We start from the raw sequence: 19,146 nt of genomic DNA, 5'->3' as shown, positions 1-19,146 counted from the left end.
AAGACTCCCGGATCATGTGTTGGACAGTGAGTTAATGTATTGTGTGTGTTTGTGCCTATTTGTTGTTGTAAAGTACTATATCATCCCCTTGTTATTCCTGTATATATATATATATGTGTGTGTCTATTTGTGTGTGTGTGTGTGTGTGTGTTTTAAGTCCGAGTGTGTGAGTCGACCCTTATCTGACACTGGGGGATTAGCTGACCGAAAGCAACCCCTCGCCTCCTCTAGCCTTTGCCTGCTGTCGTCCTTCCCTCTTGTTTTTCCACAGATTGTCACTTAAGCGTGTCTGCTCTGCTACTGTAAAGCGCCGGCGCTCTGCTGCGGCTACTGTACATTCACTTAAGAGAACATTACTGACTCTTTTGCATTGCTTTAGACCATTGACTACAAATTGCATATTCTTTACATTGCTGTTAATAATTTCCATGAGCATAGTGGTAGATTTTAAAGTGATTTCTGCATTTCTCATTTCAACATGATTTTAAAAGGTGAGGTCAACCAAATTACAAAAAAACACTCTAGTTGGAGTCTAGCCAAGCAGATAGTTTGCTTAATTTGCCCATTTTTTTTCATTATGGTTTTTTTTATATGTTATACGATGAAGAAAATAAGTTTACAGCACAGGCCAACCATGATTGCAGCCTTTAAGAGGTCAAATCATGCACATATCTGCTTTTTCTTTATATTCTGGGAGTCTACTGCAATATTTGCATTATATACAGGTCAAAACCCTCCTTATTTATCTACTGGTTCTTTATGCAGCCCCTCAGTTCGGCCTCCGTCTAAAAACAGGCAGTTTTAGCTCCTGTCTCTTTAAAGCCCCCCCTTCCTGATGAGCCCACTCTGTTCTGATTGGCTAATTCCCAGCAGCTCTGGAAGCTACGGTGGTTTTCTCGTTCTTGACTCGAAATACAAACTTCTCACATACATCTGTATATGTTTTGGAGTCCAAATCCGACCCCTAAATGTAACAACAGGAGCACACAGCTAACGTTAGCCAAAGTTAGCTGAGTATCATCCTCTTTAACATTTCAATACAGCTTCATCTTGTCTTACCTGTAGGTTAAATCAATTCAGTTGGTGCCATACATGTATCGAAGTTTGGTAACGGGTCAGTCTACCCTCAATGAATAAAATAGTTGGTTTATGCTCAATTTTAGAGGTATTTATCTCTAATAGTTCTGCCTCCATCCTAAAAAAGTGGTGTAGTTTGTGGTGCTAAAAGTGTTTGAATGTGTTTATATGGTAAACTTTGGTAAAACACCCAAAAGTCAACTTATCATACGGAGGATTTACTTCAAACCGTGCAAACAGATGTTGCTGTTTTGATACCAAATCTCGTTACATGCAAACATAATGATGATAAATATTTCTTCTACGAAAACACAGTCGCTGTGCTGTAACCGCACACACTGAACCGAACAGCACATCTGCTCCAATATGGAAACCCACAGATAATTACATAATGAGAAAATGTTAAAAACGCCTCAGTGCTACCAGGGGAAATTTATCCTCTTCTTTTTTTTTTTTTTTTTTTTTTTGCATGTAATTACATATCCATCATCATGCCCTTAATGTGACTCAATTTGATTATTCGGAAATGCAGTAAATACATATTTTGGTCGTCCGCATCTGATGGTTGTGCCAACTGATTTTATTATTAGATATGAGCACCAAAGTATTTCCAGCAAGTGAATAATTGATTATTGAACCGTCGCTGTTGGAACACAGGCTTCTCATTATGCATACTGATGAACATATATATATATACATGTGCATGCCTCACACACACACACACACACACACACACACACACACACACACACACACACACACACCACACACACACACACACACACACACACACACACACACACACACACACACACACACATTCCTATAAAAGCCCACACAGAGACTATAAAACCGTTGGCAGTTGAAGCGTAGCATTGGCAGTTCCATACCATGGAGCAGGTATTTATGTATGTGTTTCAGTGTGTGGGCTTTCTGTCCACTGGCAAAGAGTTTCATAGAAAAAAAAAAAAAAAGCAGCAAGAGCGTCTTTACTGTAGATTAGAGAAAGGAAGGAAATTATAGAGACAGGAGGAGAGAGGGGGAGAGAGAGCGAGAGCAGAAAATGGGTCAGACATCTGAGAGCCAGGCATTCCTCTTTCTGCGATGGGTGTCAAGACATTATCCAATTGCATATCTTTTTCTCCTTCTTTTTCTTGCTTTCTCCTATTCTCTCGCACATGTTTTTTTTTTTCTTTCTACTTCTTCTACTTCTGCTCTCCTTGTCCCCCCCCCCCCCCCCCATTGCCAAGGGAAAAGGCAAAGAGAAGGGAGATTTATTATGCTTGGCATGTCTGTAGAGGACGGGCCTTAATTTGGACACGGCCCAGCTGATCAATCTCCACATTGGCTCAGTTACAGCAGCACTCTCTCTCTCTCTCTCTCTCTCTCTCTCTCCTCTCTCTCTCTCTCTTCTCCTCTCTCTCTCATCTCTCTCTCTCTCTCTCTCTCTCTCTCTCTCTCTCTCTGTGTGTGTGTTGTGTGTGTGTGTGTGTGTGTGTGTGTGTGAGAGAGAGAGAGAGAGAGAGAGAGTGAAAGTGTGTGTTTGAGTCAACATGCATCAGCTAAGCTTTTTAAACTATGCAAACCAGCAGACTGCTCCAAAAGTAAAGCTCACTGGATTAATACTGTGTGGAAATTACTTATTCTATACACAGAGGCGTGGAGGAACAATGAATTGGATTAGAGCTGGAATGAGCATTAATGGAATACATGCTGCACTCATCTGTAGCGAAGTCAAAATCAAGGAAATGAAGTTTATTCAGTGTAAGACGGGAGCTCCGAGCCCAACTACTGAACTGGAAACACAGAGTCCCCGGCGCGAGCGATGTTAATGTGTGTCGCGGTAGATCGTAAGCTGATTTTCGCTCTCTCTCTCTCTCTCTTCTTTCTCTCTCTCTCCTGCACACACACACACACCGGCAAATGAACACACACACACACACACACACACACATGTATTCTGATTTACACTTAAGTAACTCCGGGGGTTGATTTGCATAATATGCAAACAGATGGAATTGATTCAGCAGGTGGTTTGGCGCGGCGTCAGAGAGCCTGCTACATTTCCTGTTTGAGGCCTTTCTCCTGGCATCGAGAGCACTTGGTCCACTTCTATTAGAAAGTCCTAGTTGTAGGCATGACAGCGGCTCTCAGAAAACAGACTGTGGCCGGGATGCCCGCAGAAGCCATTCAGCTGTGAACTCCCCACAGCAACAACATTATCAAGTGAGAGAAGAAGAAAAAAAAAAAGAAGAGTGAAGCAATGCAGTTTATTTATACTTCTGCTGTGAAGAGATAAGACTAGGCCATGTGTTTACAATATACAAACTGGAGGTTTGTGCCAGCCGAAAAACAAGACCTGAACCTTTCTGATGCAAACCGTGCAGAATATGATACCTGAACACAACCCAAAGCTATGATTTGTGTTATTATTAATGTAATTTATCCTTCAAAGCAAAGACGAAAAAGTTTTAGGGTTAGTTTTGGAAAAGCTTTCTTACCTTAAACCCACAGAGAATATGATCATGGCGGCCCCACTAACACAAAACATACAGCAACAACAACTTCTACCAGCTCATTATCTTTAGTTTTAGCAATGACACACACACACACACACACACACACACACACACACACACACACACACACACACACACACACACACACACACACAGTCAATAATGTTTTACTGGTTATTATACCTGTCATGATAACCACTTTTATTGGACGATATATTGTCTCAGAAATACTCGCGATAAACGATATTATTGTTGTATTATATTATTATTTTATACCACTGATATAATGATAATATTATAGCATATTAATGTAAAGATGCTTCTGTAAAAACCCAGACTGCCATTATGTTTGGGGACAGAGTTATTTACCTTTAATTCTTCTGCAGTCTCCACTCAGGACGAGCACAGTGAGGAATGGAGGACACTACTCACTTAGCCAATGTGACATGAATAGCCTCTTAGCTGCTAATGTGAAGTGTGGCAATACTGAGGTCAAAGGTCATGTCCATGTATCATACAATAAGTCCATATATAGACATGATGATGCTGATAATTACGTTATTGTACGATAAGTCGATAATTATGACATGAAAGGACCTTTATTTCTATTTTTAAGGTTACTAAACTTACTTTAAACTGTTCCAGGATGCATTTTCAACATACTCTGGTGCCATTATATCCCTTTCAGATGCTTTGTAATCCAGCTTTTTGAACTGCAGCATCTTTTTGAATCATATATAAAATTAAATCCATAATGATAAATCCAACACTGAATGTCTTCCAAGACGTTTCCCTGAATCATTGGAGGACTTTAAAGCTCCTCATGTGCATGTTTTGATCTTACCTGAGCCTGAAGCAGGTCTGGATGCTAATGCTGAAGGTATAACCCCGACCTAAAAAACCACCACAAAGCACAAAGTCAAGCTTTTTCTATTTTAAAAAGAAACAGGAAAAAAGCTTGAAGTTGTTAATAACGTGAAGCTTTTGTCAAACAGATGTTAGATAGGTCTAAAAAATATGAACAATGGCTGCATTTGAGTTTTCCCATGCTGCTATCTTACCAGAGGGATGTTTATTTTATTGTGAAGATTTAAACATCACACTCCCATTTGTCAGACGCGCTCTGTTAAACTCACGGAGAGCGAACGGGAACAATACTACACCAAGTATGATTAACATTAGTCGATGGTGATGGTTGTTATTAACCCTCCTGTTGTCCTTCCTTCCTTCCTTCCTTCCTTCCTTCCTTCCTTCCTTCCTTCCTTCCTTCATTCCTTCCTTCCTTCCTTCCTTCCTTCCTTCCTCCCTTCCTTCCTCCTTTCCTTCCTTCCTTCTTTCCTTCCTTCCTTCCTTCCTTCCTTCTTTAATTTTTCCTTCGTTCTTCCCCTCCTTCCCTCTTTCTTTGCTCCCTCCTCCTTCCATACTTCCTTCCTTCCTTCCTTCCTTCCCTTTCATCACTTCCTTCTCTCCTTACTTCCTTCCTCTTTTCCTCCATCCCTCCCTCTTTACTTCTTTCCTTCCTTCCTTCCTTCCTTCCTTCCTTCCTTCCTCATTCCTTCCTTCCTTCTTTCCTTCCTTCCTGCTCCCTTCCTTGTTTCTTTCCTTCCTTCCTTCCTTCCTTCATCACTTCCTTCTCTCCTTCCTTCCTTCCTCTTTTCCTCCATCCCTCCCTCCTTACTCCTTTCCTTCCTTCCTTCCTTCCTTCCTTCCTTCCTTCCTTCCTTCCTTCCTTCCTTCCTCATTCCTTCCTTCCTTCTTTCCTCCCTTCCTCCTCCCTCCTTCTTTCTTTCTTTCTTTCTTTCTTTCTTTCTTTCTTTCTTTCTTTCTTTCGTTCCTTCCTTCATTCCTTCCTTCCTTCCTTCCTCATTCCTTCCTTCCTTCTTTCCTCCCTTCCTCCTCCCTTCCTCCTCCCTTCTTTCTTTCTTTCTTTCTTTCTTTCTTTCTTTCTTTCCTTCCTTCCTTCCTTCCTTCCTTCCTTCCTTCCTCGTTCCTTCCTTCCTTCTTTCCTCCCTTCCTCCTCCCTTCCTTCTTTCTTTCTTTCTTTCTTTCTTTCTTTCTTTCATTCTTTCTTTCTTTCTTTCCTTCCTTCCTTCCTTCCTTCTTTCTTTCTTTCTTTCTTTCTTTCTTTCCTTCCTTCATTCCTCCTTCCTTCCTTCTTTCCTTCCTTCCTTCCTTCCTTCCTTCCTTCCTTCCTTCCTTCCTTCCTTCCTTCCTTCCTTCATTCCTTCCTTCCTCCCTTCCTTCCTTCCTTCCTTCCTTCCTTCCTTCATTCCTTCCTTCCTCCCTTCCTTCCTTCCTTCCTTGACCTGAGGACAACAGGAGGGTTAAACCTCCAGATAAGCAGGCAGGTATTTAAATGATGTTTCTCCAACAACACTCCTGCATGAATGTACCAACCAACCAACCAACCGACCGACACTTTGAAGAGGATGATAGCAGAGAAAGAAGAAAAGGCTTAATATAAAAAACACTTTGACTTGAAAGTACAGTCAGATATAACCTTCGCTTTTGATAGACTTATTGAAAACAGGAAATACTTTGAACAAGGTGAACAACTTAACATTTTTCAAAGAGAAGCAGCATCGATTGTAGATCCAAGCTATTCAACTTTCATCCTCAAGGTCTTTTTCTTCCTCTAAGAATTAAAAACTTGAAGCTACTTCCGATTAATTCTCCTTTTCTGTAAGCAGAAATGTTTTGAGAACACTTTTAGCCATACACTTCACAGCTTTAGAAGGTTTTTTCTCTGATTTATTGCATTTTTTTTTCTGTCCCTTTGGCCTCGTCGTCTTGTAACACAACATGCTGTGAAGTTGTTAATTGTCGGCTGCTTGATGGATGATTTTTGTCCCCTTGTCGATTTTTTGCTTCCACACATTTGGAGTTTATTTCCTTTGTGACAAGAAAAAAAAAACAAAAAAAAACCATCACACAAGCCAACAGATAAACCCTTGGGCCTGCTGGATACCTTTCAGCTGGCTATCTCACAGACATGTTGTAGAAATATTGCTGTTTTGTATTTTGCTCTGTTTGGATCTGCAGATGGAAACTAGCTAGTAGCTATATCTGGTACAAAGGGTTTCTCTTTGTTTAGAGATTGAGAGATGTTTTTTTGTTCATGGTCATTAGCAGACAGATTTAATAACATTTTTTAAAAATGGCGTACTTATTAAACAAACACGACACAATGTGTTAGTTAGCTGCTTTCTCTCTTAACGTTGGACAGAACCAGGCTAAGTGTTTCCAGTCTCTATGCTAAGCTAGGCTAACTGCTTCCTCCATGACTCAGTTGTATTTACACTATATTCAGATAGTAATCCATGACATGCCGAGGGTTAAATGAGGACGTTTTTTCTCCTTCTTATATTCAGTTTGTTGTCATGAAGTTAAAGAACAACTTATATTCTTTAATGCTTTTAAAACCTGTGTTTAAGGCCCATACTGTAAGCTCTCGTAGCCATCTGTTGAACCCTGAAATTGCTCGGTGCGGCCGTCTGTGTTGTTGTGCATCGGAGCGCGTCACATGACGGCAGCTCATGTGTAGGCATGTTGTGTCGTAGACAAAATCATCTAATAATAATAATGATAACCTTAAATAGTCTTTCTCTTCTGGGCCAGTGGAGCGAAGGAGCAATGTCTTTATGATTCGTCTGCTCATCGTTTGAGTATCCATCTGTTTGTTCTCTGAGTCTTCTGTCTTACTCGTGTCAGTGACTGTAAGAATGATGTCACATGTCATCTACGTTCCCCTGTTTATGAGTCAGTGACAAATAAAATAGCTCTAAAAATTGTCTTATAAATATTAAATCCACCTACAGTGTATTTAAGTGGACTTACTGTATACTAATATTGACTGTAAAATGTTTCCTGGTCTCCATGGTTACCAGAGTAAATGTAATATTTAGAACAATAGTATTCCCATTACCTTTATTTAATATAAAAGTTATAATGTAAGATCATGCCAAACTAGTTGATATGGTGTTTTTATTGACAATTTACTGTTTTTAAGCAAGTTGAATTATTTGGTACAAAGTTTTTATGGTTACACCACTTAGACATGTTTACCATAATCCTCTAATATATTCTCTCTAAATGGATTAAAAGCAGAAATTTGATGCTGGGTCCACAAAAAAAGAATGTGTGCAAGTTATTCATACGTTTATTTTCACATTTTAACACCTTTAAATTTAAACTAAACCACATGAACATAAAAAACCCATCATTGACCCTTATATTTTATGTGTTTACGATAAACAAACTAGAACGTGGCCCATATCTGACCTTTTCTGAAGCAATCCACATTTTTTATACCTTAACACGACCCAATGCTTTAATTTTGTTATTATTTATCCCTCAAAGAAAAAGTGATAGTCTTAGTTTTGGCCTTTTTTTTTATATCATCATTGCTCCAAAGTAGGGATATTATTGAAAAGAGCATGTGATCTATAATCTTTTATGTTCTCAAACAATTGGCTGAAATACTTATGTTTACTTATGATGTTATTTTAGAACTTTAAAACTAAACAAACAAAAAAAAGAGACATACTAACCCTATTTCTGTCAATGTCACCATGATAAATACAGTGCTATTAAAGTGAGTTATGGTACCTTTTAACAAAAAATTATACTTTTTCTATGTAAACTGTCAAACAAAATTATCTAAATCTGGATCTATTTGATTAAAAGATTAATTAGAAAATCATATTCGGTGGCAGCTTTCGGCTCTTTAAATGGAAACCTTTCAGCCTGTACAATAAAAGTATTAAAATTCATATTCCCATCCCAAAGTGCTCAATAAGAGGCTTCTCATATACGCCTGTAACACTGGTCTAAATGTTTAATACCTGCACCTCTTTCCTGTCTGCTTCACCCCAAACGGAGCATACACTGTTGATGGGCTTGAGTGCTCTCTGGTTTAACCTCGCCCCGACCAGTTGACCCTCTTATCTGTCCCGTCTGTGCCGATGCATATGTATCCCCCTCCCTAAGTGGCTGAGAACTGGCTTAGCATATGGATTAGCCGCTGAATCAGATGCATGGCCACACTGAATTGCTTTACCTTGTAACTTGAGTGGCGTTGGATTAAAAGAAACATTCACCTAATTGCTTCACCCGCTCGACCTGACTTAATTTGGTCATAATTTGAGTGGTTATAATACTAGAACATACAACCATATGTCAAATCGCACAGATCCCAGCGACGAGGTGAATTTAAAAATGAAAAATCTCAGGAGTGTTGAAAATCCATTGACCTCTCCTGTGTATTCTGTTAAAAATTAAAAGCCCTCAATAGGTTCACCGCCTTCAAACATGTGAGGGAGCATATATTAAAGAAATTATCACTGTTAAATGGTTGCTGTAGCTAAGATTAGGTGTATAATATTTGCACTATTTCAAAGATTTACCTACGTTATTTACCCCTAAAGATGGCTTCCTACTAAGGGAGTGGAAAAGCATATGAATTGACAACTTATGCATCTTATACATACAGTAGAAACTCCTAAAATATTCAGTTTACTGTAATTTTAGACGAGAAAAAGCAGAAAATCATCACATCTGAAAAGCTGGAAGCATCAAATGTTAGGTTTTTTTTTTTATTGGACTTGAATTACAAACATTTAATTATCATATACCTGCAATACAAAGGAAATGATCACTGTTTAATGGTTGCTGGAGCTAAAATTAGGTGCACAATATTTGCAGTATTTCATTATTTACCCTAAAAATGGCTCCACCTAAGAAAAAGATATGAATTGACAACATCCGCATCTTATTTCAGAGGCCCGTATCATCCATTGTGATCTAATAAATGCCTTTTTTTTTAACCTTAGCTGAGACCGGCAACTCGTTTCAGCTTTTATAGTCTCAAGTTTCAAAACTTGAGATGGATGTGTGTTAAAATGAAGGCTTCAAATTAAAAGCCAGGGTTTCAACCTCAGCTCTATTTCCTCCCTTTTAATGCTGAGGTTGTTTTACAGGTTGTTCATATTGACTCAAACATGTTCGGATGTATTTGATGAGTTCATACTTTGAGTAAAGAAAATCTTACTTCTACTATTTGTTTACATAGCCTCAGCTTCCTGTCTCCTGAGTTTGATTCGTGAGGCGTGATTTGATACTAAAAGGCCACCGATTTTGTTGAGTTTCTTCTGATAACGCTCTGAAGGAAGCGGTCACGTTTGTGTGCATCCAGGTTGAATTATTTGATTATCTCCGTCAGTGTGAGATAGCAGCGGGCCTTATGTGGCGCCGCCTGCCAAGTCAGGTGGAAAGGTGGAAAGGTCATCGCGGCTAAATGTCAGAAGATAATGAAAAATGTATCAAGAATGGCAGAGATGATTATTATTTTTGTAATAATAGATAGCGTGTGTGTGTGTGTGTGTGTCAGTGGATGTGTGTTTTAATGCGTCAATCACCACATGATTAATCAACTTGATTGATTGATTGAAACTAACTGAACTAATGATTAATAATGAAAAGTTGCAGCCCAAATCTTAATGTTTTTTTGACTTTTAGTGATTTATTTGTATTTAAATGTAACAAATAAATGTTTGATTGTGAATTAATCTGCCAATTATTGTCTCGATGGATCATTTTGTCTATAAAACATCAGAAAATGGTGAAAAATGCATAATTTCTTAAAGCCCAATATGATGTTTTTTATGTCCAGCCAATATAAAACTCCAAAAATATTCAATTTACTATAATGTGAGACAAGAAAAAGCAGGAAATCATCACATCTGGAAATCTGGAAGCATCAAATGTTCTTGAACTTGAATTACAAACAATTCATTATCAAAATACCTGCAGATTAACTTCTGGCATTGAATGAATAGACTGATAGCTGCAGGTCTCATGTTTTTCTATTCTTATTATTATGATGTATATAATGTATTTCCATACATTGCATTCCCTACTGTCATAAAAAATAATTATATACATGAATACCACATATTTAATGAGTACAGCTGCTGTTTATTGCATGATCTAAACGCCTCAATAGATTACAGGACAAAACATGTTAAGATCTAAACTGTGTCCTGAGGGTATGTATGCTGGGTATGTGTGTGTGTGTGTGTGTGTGTGTGTGTGTGTGTGTGTGTATGCATGCATTTAAACCTCTGTGTGTGTTTGTTGCCCTCCAGTAAAAGCAGCACATGTGAAGCATTATTTTACTCCCCTGTTGCCAACATGACTTACTATGATCCTGTGCAGAGACGCTGATTAGGTCACGTTAAATATAAAGTGATTGAATTTGATGTTCTTCAACAGCCATACATCAAGAGGTCGGGCCTATTAAACGTATATCCTTTGAAGAGAGAAAAGATAAAAGTTTACTTTTTCTCTCTGCATGTATTCAGAGCATGCATGCTTTCTCTCTCTCTCTCTCTCTCTCTCTCTCTCTCTCTCTCTCTCTCTCTCTCTCTCTCTCTCTCTCTCTCTCTCTCTCTCTCTCTCTCTCTCTCTCTCAGCAATGATCTACTTGACATTCATAACACTTATGCAGATTCACACATTCATTAGTGCGTTTTTCTCATCTGCACCTTGATGATATTTGTTGAGAGATTAAAGCTGCTCGTTCACTTGCGCTGCCAGGATTGTGACACCTTTAGTTCATAAGGATGAGTGATGATAATATCCAACTGAGCCAAGGCGTCTGGTTCATACCAGGTGTAAAGAACCAGCCTTATTGTATAGAGAGTAAAGAAGCCAAAGAGATAGCTCGGGGGACGCCTGTTGCATTGAGAGCAGAGGACTCTTCTCTCTAGCTGTGCATTCCTGAACAGATGCGGTGTACTTCTGCCCTTTCTGAAAGACTAGCATGATTCCTACTATAAACTCCCTTTGATTCCTCTGGCCAGCCTAAGCCTTAAGTTAGACACTTCATTTGGCTAAAGGATTAGACCACTAAGCCTTTTAGTGTTAAGCTGGTCACATGAAAATCTACCGTCGTTTTGCATAGACGAGAAAACCTTGCACCTACTTCGGGGTATTTTCCTCTCCCGAACTCGGAGACTCCTCCCATGTCATCTCTGACTTGGCACTGTGCACATGCATCAGTGACCATGTGGATTTCCTTGTGGGCAGAGCCGCGGCCGGCTGTAGGATTTGGCCGAACTCTTGTCTCCGAGGATCAATCCGTCAGGCTTGTCTGGCCTTCTGGATGCTTTTGTTTCTTCTTCTTATGTTTGGTAATAACGTGTAGAGGAATCAAAGATTGTCTCCTTTTGATTGCAGAGTTCACTGAGACCTGTGTATGGGATGAAAAAGCTGGGATCAAATGTAAAAAAGGAACAACGCTGAACGTGAAGACAACTGAGGTAAGAGCTGACATATTTTCTATTAAGTCACCCAATATTCCTTTTTTGCTGCACATAGTTAATTAACTGTGAACCTACATCAATGGGATCTGTGAGTGTACGGTTACAGCGATACCTCGATAGTGTCAGGAAGTCAAAAGACGTGGTGGGCAGGTGGGGTTGGTTTTATTTTTCAATGCTGGAACACAGTGTCTAATTTCCACAGGTGCAGATATCACATTTAGTTTCGGGGGGCGGGGTGGTGGTGTGTGTGTGTGTGTGTGTGTGGGGGGGTGCTTTGCTTTGGAACCTGTACGTACAGTATATCACATACGTACAGCTCACTGACATGTTTTCCAGCATCACTCGCTCATTTTTTTTGCCTGTCAAGACAGCTCAGCAAATTGGAAAATGATCAAAAATGCATTATGGATTACAGCAGCGTCCCAATACCGAGGGGGCTGCAGTGAAGACTTCTGGGAAGATTTTTCTTCTTCTTTTGTTCAGGAAGCTTTGCAGAGAAGATACACGAGCCACAGCTTTATATATATCTCTCTCTCCCACCTGAGCGGCACAAGGGTGGCACATAAAGATGACAGGCTGGTGTGTTGCAGAAGCCTTCATTTACAAATCATTGCATGTCAAAAAAGTTTAAGCATTTTCTCTCATAATCGCACACTCTCCTGAATATGAATAAGCCATAAAACCACGCTTTGAAATATACTGTGAAAGAAGAACAATATGTTTTGGCAGTGCGTTATGTATTACATATTCTCTGAACCTTTCCTCACCCTTGTGCGAGGATTAACATTTCCACATCGCCGCGCTTCATACGGAGGACTGAGAAATCACTCAGCGCTGACAGGACAGTTAAATGGGCATCCTGGAATTAACCTGGAGCTGCAACGGTCTTACCGGGCCAGTTTCTCTCTGCTTCTGTTGGTGAAAGCTCAACGAAGCATCGTACGGTTCACAAACCTCCAGCGGCACCAGTCAGCATTCCTCCCGAAAAAAAACCTCTTTGCTAGCTTGTGTTGAACTTACACTTCAGTCATCGCCGCTGTCCACAGGCTCACATGCTTTCCTTCCTCACTGACAGGTCGCACCTTTGCTTCCCGGCACAGTTCACGTTGACTGCTGATCCTTTTCATATTGCAATTTCATGCTTTTGCGTGCATCTGGAGCTGCTCTGCAGATGTGTACACAGCAGGTTCAACATCAAATCAGAAACCCCGGTGTTGAATACAATATTAAATTAGTTAAATAAAACATTCATTTGCGATCTGTAATCAGGTCTTTGTTGGCTGATGATGCCGCAGCAGCTTTTGAGTGGCAGCCTAATTAATGTTCACTGTAGCTGAAAGTGAGATGAGCAGCAGCGTGCGTTTGTGAAATGTTGATTAAATATGCATGTGACACATTAAAATAATAGGTGCAGTCTGTTGATGTTTGCATATTTTTAATGAGCGACTTGCTCCAAATACTGCAGAATCTAGATTCAGAAGCTAGAGTTGATAAACGTACATTATTGATATATAATATGAAGTTGAACTGGGGGATTCTACTAGCTGAAGTTGTTTTGGAAAGACTTTGGTTGGTCTTGAAATGCAAAAAACACACAGTGTACTCCTGATTATAGTGTGACGTTATGGTGTTTTGCTTTCTAACCGACTGAGCTGAGAGCCAGGTTTCATTTTGGCCTTTTTTGGCAGGTTGTTTAAGGCAGGAATATGTGTCTACCAGGCTGCACGTAAGTGAATATGCATGCTTTAAGACACTTATGTGACTTTTTCTTCGATACTTGTACGGAACATAAATGCCAGTTTTCTTTTCTGTCTCAAAAACCGTATATGATGCTGAGGTCTGCAGGGTTTGCCCGTTGCTTCCTCCTTTTCTGCACACAGACATTTACAGGATGTGTATGTTTCCAGATTTATTATTGCAGCTTTAAAGAATGAACGATTATTGCCTACAGCTGATATAATCTACCATTGTTTTGTAAGTTTGAGCGTGAAAGTGACAGTCAGTCAGCGCCAGAGAAAATTAAAAAGCTGTTGCTGGAATATTAGCAGACTGACTATTCTCTTGTAGTGTGACGAACAATTTAACAATAGCAATTAGTGTAGTTTGCTAAGAGGCTCGAGCATGAATCAAAACAAAGGAGCCGCTGTCACACACACATACGCACACACACATACACACACACACACACACTTATTTCCCGCCCTCGTGCTGCTGAGGTGGCACAGAGAAAGAGCTCAGCCACTCCCTGCCCATCTGTCATGCCTATCAAGGGGGCGGAGGGGGTTTGGGGCGGGGGGGGAGTTGCTTTTCCTGCTCTGCCACACACACACACTTGCAAACACACACACACACACTTGCAAACACACACACGCCCACCTGGGCACAGACGCAAATACAAACATACACACGCATAATCAATTGGACAAATATGTACAAACATCTACACAGACACAGATAAACACACACACACACACACACACACACACACACACACACACACACACACACACACACACACACACACACACATTCAAACCTCATACATTTATCAGCTTTACCTGACACACCAGATGGTTTGTCACACAGAAACGTCTGAGAAGTCGTCCTTGGAAACTGTTTGGAAAATATCAGGCGCTTCCCCCCCCCCCCAAAAAACAACTTGGCAGCTGATTGGATGAACCACCTGTCTATCCTCTCGAGGCAGCTGGATTTGCGACGCTGAACCTGAAGCTTGACTTAAACCCTCAACAAGGTGTTTTCTCACGGTATCTCGTGATGCCGTGATAAAGTTAAGGAGTCGCTTGGACAGGAAAACTTAGAGGGAGGGGGGGTGTGGGGGGGGGGGGGGCTCGGAGCCAGCCGTCCAATTACTTTTATTCCCTGACAGTTTGACTCACCACCTGGCTTGCTTCGCTTTAATCCCAGCACACACTTTTGTACAGCTGCGGTACTAAACCTCAAAAAATTCAATTTGGGTGAATTGAATTTCTGGCCATTGGAGCCCCGCCTGCCTGCCTGCCTGCCTGCCACTAACCGGAAGAAGTAAGCGTCACTTCTAGAAGAGAGGAAGACAGACAGAGAGAGAGAGAGAAGGCGTGACATTTAAACAGAAAACCATTACAGTCAGATGGATGTGTTGCTATATTAAAGCTTTTGTTATATTATTAATGCCTGTCTCCTTCTCTGTTTGTGACATTTGAGTAAGCGTTTTTCTTTTTCTTGGCAATCAATAAACTAACTTAATAACCTGCCTCGAGGCTCTTGGATGTCTAGACAAAGTAGGCAATTTAGTTTCACTCAGCTAAGAAGTCAGGGATTAATTTAGAAAGACAATTACCAAGAGCAGCGCTGCTTAAATGACATTTCCAGGAACTGCAGAAACAAGTGAATAACGGCAGTCTGAATTAGTCTGTCTTAGTGTGACTTAATTTGTGGTTGTGTTTAATCCAAGGGTTTGTAGTTGTGTGTCTGATTTACACCATATTGTTTTTTTTTTGTATTATTGTAGTGCAACATAAACAACGTGCAGCTGTAATTTTGGGTTGCAGCATTGCAGCAAGAGATAGAGTGGGCGTAACTTTGTGAAACTGTGCGGTTTCTTGGACAGCTCTCTTCATTCACGGAGAGGAAGTGGGTTCTTTGCCTCCTCAGCAAAGCACAAAACGTTCCTCTTTTGTAGCTCCGCCGTCGATACTCTGTTATTTCATTCATTATTATGCGATCGCAACGACATCTGTTTTAAAGACGGGACTCTGTTTGGGGTCAGTGGGAGGGCTCAAGCGGAAAAGTGCAAAAACCGCAGTCGACAGATTAGAAAGTGTTTGCGGTGTGATGTTGTGGCGCTCGTATTTTGACTGGAGTAGATTCATCGTGCTGCAGAGTGCAAAGTTCAATTAAAGGTCATTATGATGTTTCCGAAATCTTGATATGTTTTACCTCCAGAACTTTTGTAGATTTGTCTTTTAATTACATTCTTTTAAATCGAATTTGCATGCCTTGATATCTTGTTTATAGTGCGTGTAATCCAAATCCAAAAAAGGGAATTTCGGGCTACTTCAACAGTAGTCTAGATAACGGACAAGCAGCAGCTGATGCCAAGGAAAATAAAAGGCTTAGCTAAATTGGAGACATGGCACAGAGCTCACTGACAAAGTGCAGGAGTGATACAAGACAACACTTCTCAGCGCCATGTAACACAGCACAGTCTATTCAAGAACATTTGAGTTTAAGTTGTTTTCGTGATTGGCTCCAGTTGGAACCAGTTTAATAACATTTAAAGGTACAGTACCATGTGGAAATTTCTTATGAACAATCAGCTATGTTTACATTTGAGTTTTTTTTAGTATTTTTGCACCAAAACATATTTTGTGTATCCTTGAGCTTTTAGAAGAGCACTGAATGCATTTCAAGCCAATTTTCAAATATATTAAAAGCAGGCCTTCTTCTTTTTCTTCGCTGTCATTTCCTGATGAGTTGCTATGTTTTTTAGTTCCCTAACAGCTGTTAGTCGGTGGAATAGCGGGAAACCATTATGAGGGACATTTATCATGTCACCCATGTGCTCATGTAAATCATGCATGTATAAAGAGAATTGGATACAGAGTTAGAGGTGGGGCCCTGTTCATTCAGTAGAGCATGGAGCCAGAAATGACACCTCCTGATACTGTGCATGCTCTATGGGCCCATGGAGCATGCTCACTGGAGACTTCCGCCGGCCAAGACGGCTAACTTCCAGTTTAGCCCTCTGGCTAAGTTGAACAGGGATTAAATGATTCAATTGTGCAGCTTTTTCAGACTTTTGAAACTTTTTGGGCTAAAATTGATCAAATTCTAAAAGTGAAATGAGTTATTTTGTGGGGGTTGTTATGCTTAGAAAAACAAGTATCTGCTGATTTAGAAGTCTCACTCACAATGTATTTTTGGTCCTAGCAGCATCACATTATGTTGTAGTTACACAGTTTGGCCACTATGTCAAAATTGGTTTCAAAGCCCGGCACTCTTCCTGTATCCAGTCCTCTTTATACGTCCATGATGTGAAAACATTAGTGCTCTTGGTGCATTTGCCAGTAAGCACAAGATACAACGCCTCCCCCCTAAAAAAACCCCAACCTGCTCATTTTAACATTGCTCCATACTGCCACCTGTGGTCAAAAATAGTATCCAATTTATCCTGGATTTTTTAAGCTAATCTAGTCAGTATTTGACTTAAATAAACTGGCTGATGATATATTTTTATAACTCATAACATAAGCACAAGTATCCCTTTGTTTGGATATATTTAGCTATTTCTGATGCCGCAAGACAATTTACAGTTGAAAAATAAACTTTGTGTAGTGCCCTCTAGTGGATAAGCCATGTAATGATGACACTGTTTCAAAACGACCTCAAACATATAACTGCCATATCTGTACTGCAGTGACTTCGAGCCATGTCTGGCTTTAAAATTCAACACTGTACTTTTTTAAGTCAGTTTAAAAGATCGCTGTGTTGAAAGGTCAAACAAGATGTCCAGAACTTCATGTCACACTCAGGTCCGTGATGAGTAAAATCAGAAGACATGTTTCCCCTTTTTAACACCGGCATTCATTTCACATCTTCTAAAAGCTCGAAGGACCGGCTGCATAGCTTTATCGCTGCAGACCTGACTCACTCACTCACTGACTCACTCACTGACTGACTGACTGACTGACTGACTGCCTGACTGCACTAAAGTATATTCTTCATGCTGTGAGTGTACTTTGCTTGATTGCACAAATAAAAGTGTGGTTATCAGGCCGGTTGCAGAAGGGAAGGTGTCAGAGGCGAGACTGACATATTGATTACAGCGTGTGATGTGACCAAACAGCTGCCAAAAACCCCCAAAAAAACCATATAGGCAATTTTCTATCTGAGTGATTCAATCCTTCAACTTAATAAACAGTGATCACAGCTTAGTCTGCGAGTAACATTCATGTCGGACGTCACTTAAGTTCCTCACCACCCTCTGAAATGCTTGGCCTCAGCGGCAGCAGCTCCTGTCAGAAGGCCAACTTGATTTCATGGTGTGAAACAGATATGATTGTATCAAGTGCTCTCTGGTTTCAAACTAACAATGAATGAGTTCTTCTAGCAAACCAGACTGGACCCATTGTTCGAAGTTCACAAGTTTCACTGGGAGCTCCTGTTTCCTGACACTAAAGTGACCGCTAGTCTGACAGGAATACAAATGTTTAAAGAATTGACACTTTAATACATTAACATAATGGAAAGGGGGGGGGGGAGTACATGTAATGCTGCTCTGTTTTGGACTTAATTTTCATTATACTCCTTGTTTTGCTTGCTCTGCTGGAAAAACACACCATGTATACGTTGTTAATTAAAGCCACGGACGTGTTGAAGCGCTTACCTGCTCCTGGAATTAGCGCGTCCATCTGCAGCAGAGCTTTGAGTCCTCGGTGGTGTTACAAGTCCGTGAGGTCTGAGGAGATTGTGTAATGTGCTAATTTCTAATTACAGGGCGTGATAGGACATCTGATATAAGATGGTAATGAAACATGGCTGAAGAGCATCTGCGTGCAGGGTCTCTATGGTAATCACAGCACAGTTAACAGTCAGCCAACGCGTCTGGTGTGGCTGTCAAAGTAGTCTACTGAACTTTTTCATCACATATGACTATCTATGACGGTGTGTTTAAGCTTGAATACTTCTATTACTGTCAATTTACAGCAGAACTGGACCAAAGAATTAGTTATTTGGTCTAAAAATGCCCAAAAATGGTGAAAAATGACAGCCAGACTTCCCAAAACGGAAGGTAACATCCTCAAATGTCTTCTTCTCTGTCAACCAAATCTCCATAAGCCAGATATATTTATTTTTACTGTCATATAAGACTAAATAAACAGAGAATATTCACATTTGAGAAGCTGGAATCAGAGAATTTGGACCTTTTTTCACCCATGAAAACAATTCAGATGATGTCTAAATAGTTCATTTCCTGCCCATCAACTAACCGCTTACTCGACTTATTGTGGCAGTTGTAATTTAAAGCTATTGTCTCCTCTTTTTCTCTATCAGATGATATATATGCTGCATATATGCTATGATAGAATAATCAACAAGAGAAAGTAATGCAGATAATTGTTCATTGGAATCAGAATCTAAATAAAGTCGTTATATAAATATGTATGAATATTATTATCCTTGTTGTTTCTTGTGCTCTGTTTCCATTGATGTATTTTATAAGTGCA

General features: G+C 40.1%; 2 protein-coding genes across 2 annotated transcripts in view; one reads left to right on the top strand and one right to left on the bottom strand.

Annotated features, from left to right (window-relative positions):
• Positions 1–19,146, bottom strand: part of nbr1a (NBR1 autophagy cargo receptor a) — a 504,698-nt gene that overhangs the window by 33,456 nt on the left and 452,096 nt on the right. The window lies entirely within an intron of this gene.
• The window catches only part of thrab (thyroid hormone receptor alpha b), a 140,131-nt gene that overhangs the window by 4,024 nt on the left and 116,961 nt on the right, over positions 1–19,146 (top strand). The window contains exon 2 of the mRNA XM_062442041.1: positions 11,835–11,917. The gene's annotated coding sequence lies outside the window, so the exon portion shown is untranslated. The remainder of the gene's footprint in view (positions 1–11,834; positions 11,918–19,146) is intronic.

This window comes from Scomber scombrus, chromosome 21 (genome assembly GCF_963691925.1).
Source record: "Scomber scombrus chromosome 21, fScoSco1.1, whole genome shotgun sequence".
Taxonomy (NCBI): Eukaryota; Metazoa; Chordata; class Actinopteri; order Scombriformes; family Scombridae; genus Scomber; species Scomber scombrus.
The sequence above is the reverse complement of the archived record's forward strand: the minus strand, read 5'-3'. Positions and strand labels throughout refer to the sequence as shown.